Source organism: Delphinus delphis, chromosome 1 (assembly GCF_949987515.2).
Source record: "Delphinus delphis chromosome 1, mDelDel1.2, whole genome shotgun sequence".
NCBI classification, from domain to species: Eukaryota; Metazoa; Chordata; class Mammalia; order Artiodactyla; family Delphinidae; genus Delphinus; species Delphinus delphis.
In genome coordinates, this window is record NC_082683.1 from 7,245,242 (window position 1) to 7,264,139 (window position 18,898).

The following is an 18,898-nucleotide window of genomic DNA, read 5'->3' on the forward strand; positions in this document are numbered from 1 at the left end:
TGCTCCCCTGAAGCCCAAACAGGAGGCCCAGAGGCTGGGGCAGCGGGAGCCGGGGGAGAAGGCGGTGGGCAGCCGGAGGGCTCCGCTCCGGGCTCCACCTTAGCCTCTTTGTCGGGGTGCAGCCTCGCATCCCATCCAGCCCTCCTGTGGGGGTGGGAGCGGCACAGGAGTGTGTGTGTTTGGGTGCAGTGTGTGTGTGCAGTGTGTGTACACATCCAAGGCTGGGGTGTGTGTGTGTGTGTGTGCAGCGTGTGTACATCCAAAGCTGGCCCCTAAGCCAGGGGAGGCTGGAAAACCCCAGGTACAGCGACTGCGAGCACAGCTTCCAACAGACTTAGGCTCAAACCCCTGATCAGCCCCTTCGTGCCGCACGTGGCTTCCCCGCTCTCTGCCTCGGTTTTCCCACCTGTTAAACAGGAGCATAATGCTGAGACTTCAGGGGCTTGTTGTGAGGAGTAAATAGAGGATGATGATGATAAACGTCTACTGCGCTCTCCCTGAGGGCCAGGCGCTGTTCTAAGCACGCTCCTGTACTAGTCTATTCTCACAACATCCTCTCACATGGGAGTGGCTGGGGACCGGAGGCCGAGGCCCCTGCACAGAGGAAAGGAGGCCCCTGGGTGCTGCTGAGGGGGGCAGCTACCCCCAGGGGCCGGGGGAGGAGGGACCGCCTTTGATGCTGAGGGCGGGAGCCTGTCTTGCTTGCTCACGGGGACAGCACACGGCTCCGTGTGGTCTCACAGCCACAGACGCTTCTGGGAAAGGGGCCCCTGTCGCGGCAGAGGTCGCTCGGTGGCGTGTGGCAGCGAGCGAAGGCCACAGCACGACGCCACGGTCCCCACCTCAGGGACCGCGGGGCAGCAGCGCCTTCCGCAGGGGCGGGAGAGCTCTGTGGAATATTGGGGGGAAGCCCAGCAGCAGCTGGAGGTAGGGGGGTGGCCAGGAAGCAGGTGGGTGCGGCACAGGGGGCTAAAGCACAGGGGAGGCCCCGGGGGTCAAGGTCTCGGGGGGGCCAGGCCAGCGAGAGGCTTGGGGGTGGGGACTCAGTGGGGAGGGTCCCCAGAAGCCCCCGTTTGCCCGCCGGGGTCTGTCCTGGGGCAGGGCAAGCAGGGTGAGGTGGGCTTCACGACCCTGGGGTCGGGGAGAGCTGGGGTCAAGGTGAGGCCTCGGGCCCGGATGGGGAGCGGCCTTTGCGGGGTACCCTCCCCACCCCATCACCTCGCTGCTCAGGCCACCTGGAGTCCCGCCTCTTTTCCCTGGGGCCCCGTTCTGATGATGCTTCTCAGACACATAGAGAGAGAGAAAGAATTGGGGCTACCCCAAGTTCCAGGCCTGCGAGGGAAAGCGAGCTCTGACCTCACCTGAAGTTCTGAGTCCTTTGGACCGTGGGCCCGTTGAGGTCATAAACACCTGATTTTGGATTGGGGGGGGCGGTGCCCTCCCTCTGAGGCTGTCATCTGGGTGCCTTCCCCTCCCTGACGCCCCCCTTCTCCTCTCCTGGTCCTCCCAGCTCACACATTCCAGGAACCAGAACCTCAAGGGTTACCCTCAGCTGCCGGCCCCGCCCCCATTCTTCCCACCAGCTCAGATGTGCTGAGATGCAGGAGCCAGAAACGGCCCTCCCCTCCCATCCTCCCCTCACCCACTGCGCACTCACAGGCCCAGAACAAAAACACACCACAAATAGAAATCGAAGTCTGAGAAAGAATCAAGGAGCCATGACCCAGCCGTGGGAAAGGCTGTGTGGCCTCCACCAAGTCACTTAACTTCTCTGGATTTCTTTGCTTACCTGCAAAATGGGGTAAAGTTACCATCCTTGAGGAGTTGTTATCAGAAGGTGAGAGAAGGGGCTTCCCTGGTGGCGCAGTGGTTGAGAGTCCGCCTGCCGATGCAGGGGACGTGGGTTCCTGCCCCGGTCTGGGAGGATCCCACATTCCGCGGCTGGGCCCGTGAGCCATGGCCGCTGAGCCTGCGCGTCAGGAGCCTGTGCTCCGCAACGGGAGAGGCCACAGCAGTGAGAGGCCCGCGTACTGCAAAAAAAAAAAAAAAAAGTGAGAGAAGATGTAAAATGCGGGATGCAGGTGTGATGTTTGGTCTAAAGAAAAGCCCCTCCTGGGCAAAGGGTTCTTTCTGGATTCTCCCCACCGCACTCCCATGCTCAGGCGGGGCTGCCCACTCACCACTTTCCTGTAAGACTGCGGGTGGAAGGGGGCTGCCACGGTCTCCGCTGGGTAGTGCTTCTGCAGCCTTGCTCTCCAGCTCCACTTCCTGTTTTTCTCCCCAACGAATTTTGCACCATTGCTCTTTCATCAGGGCGAGCTGGTGGGTGGTGGGGTGAAGGCGGAGGCCTGCCTGGGAAGGCAACCTGGGGAAGCCAGAGAGAGGGGTGCGCGGGCATGCCCTGCCCCCCAGCTACAAGCTCTGGACTCCGTGGGCTGCTGCTCAGCGTAGACAGGATGCTAGAACCTGGGAGGCTGGTGGGGGGAGGCTAGGAGCCCGCCTGATGGGAGGAGCAGGGGTTCCTACGTCCTCATCCTCAAATGGGAAACAGCATTTGTTCCTACGCTAGGGGCAGGACCTAGGGATGGACTGAACCAGGCTGAAGCCACATCTCTGGTGATATGAGGGGTGGAGGGGCCACTCTGAAAGGTGAGTCCAGCCTCCCTGCCTCCCTGAGGCTGTTAGGCCTCCGAGCCTCCAGTTTCAGTGTCACTGGGTGTCAGGTTCCTGCTGGAAGGAAATGAAAGAGCTGTTTCCATACTGGCTGGGACGAGAACTTTCCTCTCCCTTGGCTACAGTCCCCTGACCCTTCTCCTGGGCAAAGCCTGACTTGTCTGGCCGTGACTGTGCCATTCATTCATCCGATTCATTCAGCATTTCTACAGACTCACTTGCAACAGTCTCTGGTGCCCGACACGGAGTTCAGGGCCGGGGAGCCAGGCCAGGTCCGTGCAGAGCCCCTGACCCCAGGGAGCAGCTGAGCACACAGGCAGTCACGGTCGAGCAGACCAAGTCTGCAGTGGGGACGGCACAGCCTGGAGTAAAGATGGGGACCCGCTCTGGGCAAGGGAGCCAGGTGGGTAACACCTGTGCTGAGTAGCCAGGCAAATAAAGTATGGGGTAGGGACAGAAGGGGGAGCGGGGAAGGGTGCTCCAGGCAAGGGGAACAGCACGAGCAAAGGCCCAGAGTCAGAGAGAGAGCCCGGGTTGCTCTGGAGCCGCAAGTCACAGCTCATGGTACAGCATGGAGGGCAGCCCGCAGCCCTGGGGGGCTAGCTGTGTCGGCTCCCTTGGTTCCCCACGTCTACTGTGTTCTCGAACCTCAGCCTCACCGGATACCCCAGTATAGGTCGCTGTCCCACCATATGTGTGGTTCCGAGAATCAGAAATCAGCGCTGTTAGCTCCAAGAGGAAAGGGGACTCCACGGCCGATGTATAGGATGTGCCCATGGGACCCAGAGACGCAGCCCAGCTTTGGGGTGATGGGACCAGACAGCCCTGGACACTCTCTCAGCGCTGCTGGCTCGTTCCCATTTGCCCACCTGCATCGCACCTGCCAAGCTGATGGATCCTGGATCCCTTCACCCAAAGAGAACCATGTCCAGGTCCCAAGCCCATTTCCGGAGAAGGAGTTGACTCTCCTCTCTTGGATCAAGGCCTCCCTTCTGGCCCAGAGAGCTATGGCTAGTGGTCAAGTTTCTGTTCCGAGTTGCCTGTCCTCATGACCACACAAGGGAGGGTGACCAGAAAAGGGGGCTGGATAGGCGGTCTGTCCTGCCCAGTACCCACAGCCTTGCTGTTCTCCTTCGGCTTTCCCCAGACATCTCCGTTCCAGTTGCCCTTGCTTAACCTTGACACCACAAACTCAACCACAGATGCTTCGCCCCCCACGCCAAATGCGAGGCAATCCAAGCCCTGTCAAACCATTGCACCCAGGGCTCCGTCCTCAGAGCTGCCGTCTCCAGCTGATCCCCACCCCCCTCTATTTCTGCGGAATCTCCTCTGCGGTGGCCCCTCAGGATCCCCCTCGATTGATAGACTAAATGATCAATTTAACCTCCCCTACCGTACTTGATCTGTAGAGCAAAAAAGGGAAACTCCATACAGAGCACACAGCATGGCCTTCTAGACGGGCACAGTAAATGAAACTTTAGGAATAAGCTATCACGTGGGGTTTGCTCTGCTGGTTACCTACCTCGGCTCCTCTGTTGGCAAGTGTGGCTGCCCCAGGTTCTGCCCACTGGGAAGAGACCCCTTGTCTAGAGTCTTTCAGGCCTGCCCTTGAGAGGTTCTTGGGAAGGCTTTTTCTAGAAGAGGATGCAGCTGCCCCGGCAGCCTGCTTCTTGTTGGTGCCAGTACTTGGGCCTGGGAAACGCCCAGAGGGTAAGACATCACAAGCCCCAACTTCCAAGTTTTAGGGTTTCCTGGAGTTTCAACCCCCATAAAACCCTAGTTGGTTGCCTGTCAATTTTACTTTGGGTCGCGTCATTTACTAATATCCAATTCCATGAAATCCTGCCCAGTTCAATACTCAGCCTTAGGCTGGGCCGTGCCCCAGGGCTGGGGTTTCTTAGCAGCAAGCATGGTGGCCAGTTTCTTCTTTTAGCCTGAAGATGAGAAGAGGAATCATCATCTGACTTGGGGTGGACAGAAGACTTTTTCTCTAAATTCTCTTGGGATGTTACCCCTGCCTGCCCTCTGGCCACTTGACAAAAGGAGGCTTTAGAGAGACCAGAGGTTAAGGGTTGTCCACTCCTGTGGCTCTTCCCAGATAGCCCCATTCCAACCGCTAAGCTCGCTGCCTTTTCTGTTCAGTGCTCCCTGAGCGTTAGAAACAGGGTGAGACAGAGAATGTGGCTGCCGCTTAGAGCAGGTGTATGATTAGCAGACCCTGGGTAGTCACCAGCTATAGGAGAAAAGCATTTCCCTTGACAGACTTAGATATTTGCCCTTCTTTTTCCTGATCTTGAGCAGAACTGAACAGAACTGAACAGAATTGAACTCATCTTGTAGCACCTTCTGAAGACAGCTAGAAGTAACGCACAGACTGGCAGCCTGGACCTTTTGCTACCAAGTTTCCTGAAGTATCAGCCTTGATTGGTACATGTTCTGGGCCACATGAGACCATTGAAAGTAATTTTTTTAAATAAATTTATGTATTTATTTATTTTTGGCTGCGTCAGGTCTTTGTTGCTGCGCACGGGCTTTCTCTAGTTGCGGTGAGCGGGAGCAACTCCTTGTTGCAGTGCGTGGGCTTCTCATTGTGGTGGCTTCTCTTGTTGTGGAGCACAGGCCCTACGGCGTGCGGGCTTCAGTAGTTGCAGCACATGGGCTCAGTAGTTGTGGCTCGTGGGCTCTATAGCACAGGCTCAGTAGTTGTGACGTGCAGGCTCAGTAGTTGTGGCTCTCAGGCTCTAGAGCACAGGCTCAGTAGTTGTGGCACACAGGCTTAGTTGCTCCAAGGCATGTGGGATCTTCCCAGACCAGGGCTCGAACCCATGTCCCCTGCATTGGCAGGCAGATTCTTAACCACTGCACCACTGGGGAAGTCCCATTGAAAGTAATTTAACTGATCTGTTACCACGTACCTAGACCTGCTGGTGTCCTGTCCCAGGATAAGGAACCCTCACTGCCCCTCACTCTACCTCAGGTCACCTAGTTTCAATATTCAATATCCTGTGACAGGGAACTTCCCTGGCAGTCCAGTGGTTAGGACTCTGTGCTTCCACTGCTGGGGGCCTGGATTTGATCCCCGGTCGGGGAACTAAGATCCCGCAAGCTGTGAGGCATGGCCCCCAAAAAAATGTTTCAAAAAGTATCCTGCAGGCAGAGTCAAGATGGTGGTGTGGGAAGACGTGGAGTTAGTGTCTCCCTACAATTGGGGCACCTGCTGGCCGCTGGTGGGGGACTCGGATGCCCAAGGAGACGGAAGGAGCCCCAGAGTGAACCAGCGGCTTGCGGGATCTTGGTTCACGAGCCCTGGGTCTGGCCGAAGCTCCTGCGGTGGGAGCTCTGAGTCCGAAACACTGGACTAACAGAGAACCTCAGACTCCAAAGAATATTCATTGGAGTGAGGTCTCATGGAGTTCCTCATTTCAGCACCAAGATCCAGCTCTACCCAATAGGCTACAAACCCTGGCGTTGGAAGCCTCAGATCAAACAACCAGTAAGACAGGAACACAATTCAACTCATCAAAAAAAAATGAGACGGCAAAAAATTACATCACAGATGAAGGAGCAAGGTAAAAACCTACAAGACCAAATAAATGAAGAGGAAATAGGCAATCTACCTGAAAAAGAATTCAGAGGAATGATAGTAAAGATGATCCAGAATCTCAGAAGTAGAATGGAGGCATGGATTGAGAAAATACAAGAAATGTTTAACAAAGACCTAGAAGAACTAAAGAACAAACAAACAGAGATGAACAACACAATAACTGAAGTGAAAAACACCCTAGAAGGAATCCATAAGAGAATAACGGAGGGAGAAGAACGAATAAGTGAGCTGGAAGACAAAATGGCAGAAATAACTGCTGAGGAGCAGAATAAAGAAAAAAGAATGAAAAGAATTGAAGACAATCTCAGAGACTCTGGGACAACACTAAACACACCAACATTCGAATGATAGGGGTCCCAGAAGAAGAAGAGAAAAAGAAAGGGTCTGAGAAAATATTTAAAGAGATTATAGTTGAAAAGTTTCATAACATGGGGAAGGAAATAGTCACCCAAGTCCAGGAAGCACAGAGAGTCCCACAGGATAATCCCCAGGAGAAACACACCAAGACACATATTAATCAAACTAACAAAAATTAACTTCAAAGAAAAAATATTAAAAGCAGCAAGGGAAAAACACAAAATAACATACAAAGGAATCCCATAAGGTTATCGGCTGATTTTTCAGTGGAAACTCTGCAAGCCAGAAGGGAGTGGCAGGATACACTTAAAGTGATGAAAGAGAAAAACCTACAACCAAGATTACTCTACCCAGCAACAAGGATCTCATTCAGATTCAATGGAGAAATCAAAAGCTTTTCAGACAAGCAAAAGCTAAGAGAATTCAGCACCACCAAACCAGCTCTACAACAAATGCTAAAGGAACTTCTCTAAGCAGGAAACACAAGAGAAGAAAAAGACCCACAAAAACAAACCCAAAACAATTAAGAAAATGGTAATCGGAACATACATATCAATAATAACCTTGAATGTAAATGGATTAAATGCCCCAACCAAAAGACACAGAGTGGCTGAATGGATACAAAAGCAAGACCCATATATATATGCTGTCTACAAGAGACCAACTTCAGACCTAGAGACACATACAGACTGAAAGTGAAGGGGATGGAAAAAGATATTCCATGCAAATGGAAATCAAAAGAAAGCTGGGGTAGCAATACTTGTATCAGATAAAATAGACTTTAAAATAAAGACTGTTACAAGAGATAAGGAAGGACACTACATAATGACCAAGGAACCAATCCAAGAAAAAGCTATAACAATTATAAATGTTTATGCACCCAACATAGGAGCACCTCAATACATAAGGCAAATGCTAACAACCATGAAAGGAGAAATCGACAGTAACACAATAATAGTGGGGGACTTTAACACCCCACTTACACCAATGGACATATCATCCAAACAGAAAATAAATAAGACAGAATAAATAAATAAATACAATAGACCAGATAGATCTAATTGATATTTATAGAACATTCCACCCAAAAGTGGCAGAATACACTTTCTTCTCAAGTGCACATGGAACATTCTCCAGGATAGATCACACCTTGGGTCACAAATCAAGTCTCAGTAAATTTAAGAAAATTGAAATCGTATCAAGGATCTTTTCTGACCACAACGCTATGAGACTGGAAATCAATTACAGGAAAAAAACTGTAAAAAAACACAAATACATGGAGGCTAAACAGTGCACTACTAAATAACCAAGAGATCACTGAAGAAATCAAAGAAAAAATTTAAAAAAGATAGAAACAAATGACAACAAAAACACGACGACCCAAAACCTATGGGACACAGCAAAAGCAGTTCTAAGAGGGAAGTTTAGTGCAACACAATCTCACATCAAGAAACAAGAAAAATCTCAAATAAACAATCTAACCCTACACTTAAAACAACTAGAGAAAGAAGAACAAAGAAAACCCAAAGTTAGTAGAAGGAAAGAAATCATAAAGATCAGAGCAGAAAAAAATGAAATAGAAACGAAGAAAACAATAGCAAAGATGATAAAACTAAAAGCTGGTTCTCTGAGAAGATAAACAAAATTGATAAACCCTTAGCCAGACTCATCAAGAAAAAAAAGGGAGAGGACGCAAATCAATAAAATTAGAAATGAAAAAGGAGAAATCACAACTGACACTGCAGAAATACAAAGGATTATAAGAGACTACAACAAACAACGATATGCCAATAAAATGGACAACCACGAAGAAATGGACAAATTCTTGGAAAGGTACAACTTTCCAAGACTGAACCAGGAAGAATTAGAAAATATAAACAGACCTATCACAAGTAATGAAATTGAAACTGTAATTAAAAATCTTCCAACAAACAGAAGTTCAGGACCAGATGGCTTCACAGGTTCTATCAAAAATTCTATCAAACATTTAGAGAAGAGTTAACACCAATCCTCCTCAAACTCTTTCAAAAAATTGCAGAGGGAGGAACACTCCCAAATTCATTCTACGAAGCCACCATCACCCTGATACCAAAACCAGAAAAAGATATCACAAAAAAAGAAAATTATATACTGATATCACTGATGAACACAGATGCAAAAATCCTGAACAAAATACTAGCAAACAGAATCCAACAGCACATTAAAAGGATCATACACCATGATCAAGTGGGGTTTATCCCAGGGATGCAAGGATTCTTCAATATACACAAATCAATCAATGTGATACACCATATCAACAAATTGAAGAATAAAGACCATATGATCATCTCAATAGATGCAGAAAAAGCTTTTGACAAAATTCAACAGCGATTTATGATAAAAACTCTCCAGAAAATGGGCATAGAGGGAACCTACCTCAACATAATAAAGGTCATATATGACAAATCCACAGCAAACATCATACTCAATGGTGAAAAACTGAAAGCATTTCCACTAAGATCAGGAACAAGACAAGGATTCCACTCTCACCACTCTTATTTACCTTAGTTTTGGAAGTCCTAGCCACGGCAATCAGAGTAGAAAAAGAAATAAAAGGAATACAAATTGGAAAAGAAGAGTAAAACTGTCACTGTTTGCTGATGACATGATACTATACATAGAGAATCCTAAAGATGCCACCAGAAAACTACTAGAGCTAATCAGTGAATTTGGTAAAGTTGCAGGATACAAGATTAATGCACAGAAATCGCTGGCATTCCTATACACCAACAATGAGAAATAAGAAAGAGAAATTAAGGAAACACTCCCATTTACCATTGCAACAAAAAGAATAAAATACGTAGGAATAAACCTGCCTAAGGAGGCGAAAGACTTGTACTCAGAAAACCATAAAACACTGATGAAAGAAATCAAAGATGACATAAATAGATGGAGAAATATACCATGTTCTTGGATTGGAAGAATCAATATTGTGAAAATGACCATACTACCCCAAGCAATCTACAGATTCAACGCAATCCCTATCAAACTACCAATGGCATTCTTCACAGAATTAGAACAAAAAATTTTACAATTCGTATGGAAATGCAAAAGACCCCGAATAGCCAAGGCAATCTTGAGAAAGAAAAACGGAGTTGGAGAAATCAGGATCCCCGACTTCAAACCATACCACTAAGCTACAGTAATCAAGACAAAAACAGAAATATAGATCAATGGTACAAGACAGAATGCCCAGAGATAAACCCACACACATATGGGCACCTAATTTACAACAAAGGAGGCAAGAACATACAGTGCAGAAAAGACAATCTCTTCAATAAGTGGTGCTGGGAAAACTGGACAGCTACATGTAAAAGAATGAAATTAGAACACTCCCTAACAACATACACAAAAATAAACTCCAAATGGATTAAAGACTTAAATGTAAGAGCAGACACTCTAAAGCTCTTAGAAGAAAACATAGGAAAAACACTCTTTGACATAAACCACAGCAAGATCTTTTTTGACCCACCTCCTAGAGTAACGGAAATAAAAACAAAAATAAACAAATGGGACTTAATTAAACTTAAAAGCTTTTGCACAGCAAAGGAAACCATAAGCAAGACAAAGAGACAAATCTCAGAATGGGAGAAAATATTTGCAGATGAAACAACAGACAAAGGATTAATCTCCAAAATATACAAACAGCTCATGGAGCTCAATATCAAAAAAACAAGCAATCCAGTTAAGAAATGGGCAGAAGACCTAAATAGACATTTCACCAAGGAAGACATACAGATGGCCAAGAAGCACATGAAAAGATGCTCAACATTACTAATTATTAGAGAAATGCAAATCAAAACTACAATGAGGTATATCACCTCACGCTGGTCAGAATGGCCATTATCAAAAAATCTAGAAACAATAAATGCTGGAAAGGGTGTGGTGAAAAGGGAGCCCTCTTGCACTGTTGGTGGGAATGTAAATTGATACAGCCACTATGGAGAGCAGTATGGAGGTTCCTTAAAAAACTAAAACTAGAACTACCATATGACCCATCAATCCCACTACTGGGCATATACCCTGAGAAAACCATAATTCAAAAAGAGTCATGTACCACAATGTTCATTGCAGCTCTATTTACAATAGCCAGGACATGGAAGCAACCTAAGTGTCCATCGACAGATGAATGGATAAAGAAGATGTGACACATGTATACAATGGAATATTACTCGGCCATAAAAAGAAATGAAACTGAGTTATTTGTAGTGAGGTGGATGGACCTAGAGTCTGTCATACAGAGTGAAGTAAGTCAGAAGGAGAAAAACAAATACCGTATGCTAACACATATATATGGAATCTAAAAAAAATGGTACTGATGAACCTAGTGGCAGAGCAGGAATAAAGTCGCAGACACAGAGAATGGCCTTGAGGACATGGGGCGGGGAGGGGAAGCTGGGGCTAAGTGAGAGTAGCATTGACATATATACACTATCAAATGTAAAATAGATAGCTAATAGGAAGCGGCAGCATAACACAGGGAGATCAGCTCGGTGCTTTGCGACGACCTAGAGGGGTGGGATAGGGACCTAGAGGGGTGGGATAGGGACCTAGAGGGGTGGGATAGGGAAGGTGGGAGGGAGGCTCAAGAGGGAGGGGATATGGGGACCTGTATCCATATGGCTAATTCGCTTTGCTGTGCAACAGAAACTAACACAGTATTGTGAAGCAATTATACTCCAATAAAGATCTATTAAAAAAAATCCTGTGACAAACCATAACGGAAAAGAATATGAAAAAGAATATATATATTATATATATATATAATATATATATATTAGAGTCTCTGCTGTACAGAAGAAATTAACATAACATTTTAAATCAACTACACTTCAATAAAATTTTTTAAAAAGATACCTAGTTTCAATACTTTCTTTGAAAAGCTGTTTCTTTCAACACCCCCCTTCTGATACCAATTTCTATATTAATTGGGATTTGTTTGTTTCAAATGACAGAACCTAAGTCAAAAGACTTTGTCCTGGGTGGACTATTGTCCTCCTAAAATTTATGCCCACCTGGAACCTCAGAATGTGACCTTAATTGGAAATAGGTTTTTGCAGATCTAATGAGTTAAGATGAGGTCATGCTGGACGAGGGTGTCTTTATAAGAAGAGGGAAATTCGGACAAAGACACAGATGCGTAGGGAGAATACCCTTTGAAGACAGGGGTAGAGATTAGGGTGATGCGTGTACCAGCTGTTGGATGCTAAGGGTTGCAGGCAGCCCCCAGAGGATAAGAGAGAGGCCTGGAATAGATTCTCCCTCAGAACTTCTGGAGGGAATCCACCCTGCCAACACCTCGATTTCGAACTTCTATCCTCCGGAACTGTGAAAGAATACATTTCTGTTGTTTTAGACCGCCCAGATTGTGGTAATTTGTTACAGCAGCTCTAGGAAACGCGTCCAGATTTTGAGCAGCATATGGGAGGAAGGCTTAAGGGTGCAGGGGGCTTTCAGAAGAACCCAAGGGTAAGAACGTAATGGGACCTGAAAAAGATGCACGGACCGAGAGCTGTAAAGTTGTCCCGAATCCTGTCTCTTGTCTGTGATCCTCTCTTGCCCTGCATGCACCCGCCTCACAATCTTCTCTCAACCTCCGTTGCTCTGCACAGCAGACTCTCTGATTTCTTTAGTCCTCTTTTTTTTTTTTTTTTTTTTGGCCGTGCCGCGCAGCACGTGGGATCTTAGCTCCCCGACCAGGGATCGAACCTTCGTCCCGTGCGTTGGAAGTACGGAGTCTTAACCACGGGATCACTAAGGAATTCCCCTCTTGCGTCCTTTCGATGGGCATAAGAGGCCGCACAGCTCCCCAGCTCACATGTTACAGCGCCCAGGCTCCACGTACCTGAAGAAACACTGTTCTAGTTCTTAACCCATATTCTGGGGAAGATCACTGCTTGGCAAACCTGGCACCAGGCGACCACCCCTGGTTCCATCAACCTGGGCAGGCTCAAAGGCAAGCACACCTGACCAAGACTGCAACATAGCCACGGGGATGCACTGGGGGGAAGTGCTTCTAGAGAAAGGAGCTGGACACACATCCCAAGAGCGTGGTGCCCTTGTCATCTGGTGCCTCCCCGGATTGGAGCTCCCATTGGCTGAAGACCTGCTATCCACTGACAGAGTTCCCGGATGCCACCTGTATTCCCAAATGAGTCCTTCTCCTGGGGGCTCATCCCTGTACAGGGTCACCCCTGTGCCTCATTTGCAGACACGTGACCATCTATCTGGCTGCAGTACAATATGATTGGAGCCCAGGCAGGATGGAACAATGGCTCATCTAATGTCCTGATGTAAAGAGCGGTTAGAGGCATTAGCTCTCACTTGGGGAGAGGAAATCAAGTTTTACATTTTTGCATTTTTATTACACATTTGGCAAAGTGTGACTAGAAAATGAAACAGAAAGAAAAACATCTGTCACCCTCCTCCCACACAGCTTTCACTGTTCTAAGTCACCTCCTGCTACACACGTGCATGTATGGGACACTTATGCTGTGGGAACCCAGCACAGAGGCAATTCTGCATTGAGCCCTTTTCACTTCGTGATGGGATCACTTCCCATGATGCCCCAGGTCTTCAGAATCACATTTTCAATGGCTGCATACTATTCCATTCAGTGGATGGACCATGCCTTCCTCTGGACAGTTCTGTCCAAGGGGAAGACCCTCCACAATGCTGAGGTGACACATTTTCTTCCTCTCACTTTGGGTTCATGGGCCAACTTACTGCTGCTGCTTGTCTGATAGACTCCACACCCTCCGGGTCATCTGACTTCAGGGTCATAGGAAGGCTGCCACCTAGTGGTGAAGCTATTGACCTAGGCACACCGGGTCCGCTAATCCCACCTGCCAACTGGGTGACCTTGGCCAGTTGCCCAAGGCACTGCCTCAGTTTCTTCCTTCCAGAAGTTCAAACTCAAGGTGTCAGCAGGGCCGCCCCCTCCGTAGACTCTAGGAGAGATTCCTTCCTGGCCTCTTCCAGCATCTGGTGGCTGCAGGAGGCCTTCAGCTGGTGGCCACATCCTTCCAATCTCTGCCTCCGTCTTCACGTGGCCCTCTCCCATTCCTGTCTGTGTCCTCCTCTTGTCTGTCTTGAATCTTCCTCTGTCCTTCTCTTACTGATGCTTTTTCTGTCTGTGGGAAAAGAACCCAGTTGGATGCTTTCTCATTGAGGTTTTTAGCGTTCCACATGACAGTGCTCCTCAGAATGGGCGCCTTTAAAGATAGCTATCTAGAGCGGCATGTTCTAGGTAGATAGAAGCTTTTAGAGCAGGGGGTAAAGTGTGTACCGGGATGTCGTCGGGGGAGAGCAAGGCCCAGCTCCATCCAGCACTGCCTCTTCTGCACCCTATTTGCAAAGCGTTGTCTGTCTCCAGACCACTTTCACTGAAACATGTCTTTTTAGTCTCGCAAGCTCTCTGAAGTTGTCATCACAACTTTTTATTATCATTTTACAGAGGAGGAGACAGACTGGATGATGTGGGAGCAGGTCTAGGTCTCAGGGCTCCCAGAAGAGAAGTTTCCAGAATACCCAACCCCCAGCCCCATCAGACCCCACGGGCTGAGTCTCCAGGGCCAGAGAATAAAGGCCTTGCCTCTGAACCTTCTGTGCTGCACCCCCTCCCATTCTGTGACTCCGGCTAACCGCCTAAATCATTGTACTCCAGGCTTTTAACACGATGCCCTTGCTTTCTGCACATCCTTCCTGGCCCCAAGGCATTCAGCCTGGTCCTTCCCTGCATCCCCCCAGCATCATTCTAATATTTTTTCTTTAAATAAAAATTTGCAAATTTATTTATTTTTTGGCCGCGGCACATGGCATGTGGGATCTCAGTTCCCCGACCAGGGATCAAACCCACGCTCCATGCATTGGAAGCGTGGAGTCTTAACCACTGGACCTCCAGGGAAGTCCCATAAATAAATTTTAGATTTTAGAGTAGTTTCAGATTTACAGAGAAGTTGCAAAGATAGCATAGGGAGTTCTCATATATTCCACACCTAGTTTCTCCATTGCTAACATCTTACATTGCGATGGTACTTTTGTCACAAGTACATGACTATTAACTAAAGTTCATACTTCATCCAGATTACCTTAGTTTTTACCTAATGTCCCTTTTCTGTTCCGAGATCCCAGCCAGAACACCACATGACATTTCGTTGTCATGTCACCTTAGGCTGCTCTTGGCTGCAACAGTTTCTCAGATTTTCCTCGTCTTTGATAATCTTGACAGTTATGAGGAGGGCTGGTCAGGTATTTTTGTAGACCGTTCCCTCATTTGGGTTTGCGTGGTGGTTTGGGTTTTGTTTTTTTGTTTTTTTCTCATGACTAGACTAGTGTTTATGGGCTCTTGTGGGGAAGACCACAGAGCAAAGTGTCATTCTCGTCACATCACATCAAGGGTGCCTGCTGTCAACATGCTTACCACTGATGATGGGAACCTTGATCACCTGGCTGTGGTGGTGGCTGCCAGGCGTCTCCACTGGGAAGTCCACCTTTGTCCCTCCTTCCCTTGTGTCCTCTTTGGAAGAAGTCACAAGCCTACACTGAAGGGGTGCTGAGTTCAGCTCCTCCTACGTGAGGGCAGGTGAAGCCTCTTCCCAAATTATCTGGTGTTCTTCTGTGCAGGAGATTAGTCTCCCTTGTTTATTTATTTATTCAATCATTTACTTATATCAGTCTGGACTCACAGATATTTATTTTATACCTTGGGCTTTTTTTTTTGTCATTCACTTTAAAAATAATTTATTGAATTAAATATAATGACAACTGTTCTGATAGTAAAGATAAATAAAAAATGATCTCTGCCTTCAAAGAATTTAAATTCTCAATCTTTCCTGCTTATTATGATTTAAATACTATTAGTTGTTTTGTTTTTGCGGTACGCGGGCCTCTCACTGTTGTGGCCTCTCCCGTTGCGGAGCACAGGCTCGGGACGCGCAGGCTCAGCGGCCATGGCCCACGGGCCCAGCCGCTCCGCGGCATGTGGGATCTTCCCGGACCGGGGCACAAACCCGCGTCCCCTGCATCGGCAGGCGGACTCTCAACCACTGCGCCACCAGGGAAGCCCTAAATACTACCAGTTTTAAATTTAATTTCCTAATTTCTCTTCCCAGATTTATGTTGTAGAAGTATTCATTTGTTTCTTAGAAGTTTACAGCTGTAGTGTTAATAATATGGGAGATGTGAATTAATCTTTTAAGGTGGCAACGCTCCAGGCAAACGGCTGTAGCTCTGCAGGAAAGTTACACTCTCCTGAGGGCTGTAGTCTCATGGCTGATTATTAACACCCCATAATATGTCCATAGGGAAAGAGCTGGGTACAGATTTTATACCTTGGGTTCTAATCCAATAATGCCTTATTTTGTTGCTCAAACTGTCCCCTCACTGGCCATTAGAAGCCTGTTCAGTTCACTGCCGTGTCCCTAACCCCATCACTGTGGCGTTTCGTTTCGTTTTTGCTGTGTTCTTCTCTTTCTGGCACTGTAAGATGCTCCAGGCTCATCTTGTCTATTTCCTGTCCTCATCAAAGAATCAGCCATTTCTCCAAGGAGTCCTGGTCTTTTTATTGAGCAGAGTGGGATTAGAGACCCAGATCTGGGTGCTGGCTGTGTGCTCGTTGCTTCTTGGGGGTTACTGTTTCTAGAACTTTAGGTTTGGCAGAGCAAGGAAGTATATACGTGTATATTGTAGACTTTTTAACATGTAAATCACAGCCCAGCTCAGCTTAGAACCCTCCCTCTGCTTCTCATCACTCTTTCAGCCAAATCCCAAATATCCCACTGCCCCTCCCCAGATCCTTCCCTTTACTGTTTGCACCCACCTCACCTCCAGCCTCCCTGGCCTCCTTCCTGGTCCTCCAACGTGCTCAGCACCTTTGCACTGGCCTGTTCCCTCCGCCGGGGATGCCCTTCCATCCAGCAGGTCCTTCCCTCCCCTCCTTCAGATCCTTGCTCTGCTGGAAGGTCCTGACCTCCAGTGTCCCCTCCCCCACCCCTCTCCCCTCCTAACCTGCTGAATATTTCTTTGCAGCACTTAGTACTTCATGACACTGTATCCTATTTTCATTCTTCATAGTTTCTCTTCTCACTGGAGTGTAAGCCCCAGGAGGGCAGGTCTTTGGCTCATACAGTGCTATATCCCAAAGCCCGGAACTTGCCAAATGAATCAGTGTTGCAAAACCTGGGTCAACCCCGGTGTATGGAGGGGCGGGGGCTGGATCCAGCCTCATGACCCCAAACCCCGCTCCTCCCCCCCTCCCCTTTCCACATTTCCCCCACACCCTAGACGAGGAAGAGCTTTAGAGGATTTGTTTAAAGCCAGCTGCTGTTTCTGGAGCATTGACTGTGCTCGAGGCAGGATCATCCGCTCAGGGAACCCTCCCCAGCGCAGGGTCAGGAGGTGCTGAAGTGACCTCCCCAGGCTTGCACGGCTGGGATTTGAACCCAGGCAGCCTGGGTTTTGAGTGTGAGTGTTTTGGGGTTTTTTTCTTTTTTTTTTTTTTTTGCGGTACGCGGGCCTCTCACTGCTGTGGCCTCTCCCGCTGCGGAGCACAGGCTCCGGACGCATAGGTCCAGCGGCCATGGCTCACGGGCCCAGCCGCTCCACGGCATGCGGGATCCTCCCGGACCGGGGCACGAACCCGCGTCCCCTGCATCGGCAGGCGGACTCCCAACCACTGCGCCACCAGGGAAGCCCTGGGTTTTTTTTTTAAGATTTAATTTTTTATTTATTTTTGGCTGTGTTGGGTATTCGTCGCTGCGCTCAGGCTTTCTCTAGTTGCGGCGAGTGGGGGCTACTTTTCGTTGCGGCGCGCGGGCTTCTCATTGCGGTGGCTTCTCTTGTTGCGGAGCTCGGGCTCTAGGCGCATGGGCTTCAGTAGTTGTGGCGCACGGGCTTATTTGCTCTGCGGCATGTGGGATCTTCCTGGACCAGGGCTCGAACCCGTGTCCCCTGAATTGGCAGGCGGACTCTCAACCACTGCGCCACCAGGGAAGCCCCCGAGTGTGCGTGTTTTACAAAAAGGATAACTCGATTTCTGTTTGGAGCTCTCATCCAGGTGGGCCCAGAAACTCAGTCCCCATCTGTTCAGCCCTGGTCCCACAGGAGCCAGGTTCATCTGGGCCACCTCTGACTTGTCTGGGTCTTCCTGGGCCCTTCGGTCCAGCTCTGACCTGAGGTGAATGAAGTACGAGGGCACAAACCATCCACCCCTGGGTCATTCCCCACATGGCAGGCACAGCCGGGAGCCCCAGCTTCTCTTCCTCAGGTATCCCCCCCGGCCATCTCTCTGCGCTCGCTGGAACCTGTGTCCTCAAAAGTCAGACTTTCCAGGAATCAAGCCTGACCTTGGCCGAGTTCTCCACCCATCTGCACTGCCCTTCCATTGCCACCACCATTATGTTGTTGTCCCCAGAAGGCAGCAGCTTTCTCGTTGTGCTGACAGGGACCTGCAGTGAGGATGCATTTTACATCTTGACTTAATAGTCACCCACACATACCTATAAATGGGACAAAAAGCCTCAGGGAGGGATACACCACCCGTACTACGTGGAATACAATCTGGTATTGTTTATTCTGTTGCATTTTTATAAACTTGACCTGCTGAGTGGATTTCCAGTACACTAATGTGTTAATACATCACAACCTGCTGTCACTGCTATTGAAAAATATTGTCCTAGAGCAGAAACACCCCATCCCACAAAGCACAAAGATGCTGATCTGGAATAACCCAATAACTACCATTTTCTGGGGGTTCACTCTGTGTCAGGTATCCTTAGGAGCACTTTACATGTATTAATACATTTAATCCTAACAACAATTCTAAACGTTGAAAGCCATTATCAGCATCCTTGTTTTTCAGATGAGGAAATGGAGGCACAGAGAGCTTAAGCCACTCACCTGAGGTCACACAGCTCCACAGTGGCCGTGCCAGGCACTTTGGCTGCAGGGAAGGTGCTCTTAATTGTGAATCTTCACCACACTTTCCTTGGCCAAGGCAAATGGGCAAGGGTTTGAGCTGGATAATTTTTGCCCTGCCTGGAAGGAAAGGCCCCTCGGCAAAGTGGGCTTCGTGCCAGGATGGGGCATGGAGGCAGGTGTCTGGAGCCCGTTGTGGAGGGGCTGAGGAAGTGAGCTCCTCACTTGTCCCCCTGCAGCCAGGTGCTCATCTTGGCTCCGGCTGCACTGAGTTAACCCTGCTGCGGGCATGTGTGGGTGGCGGTGGTG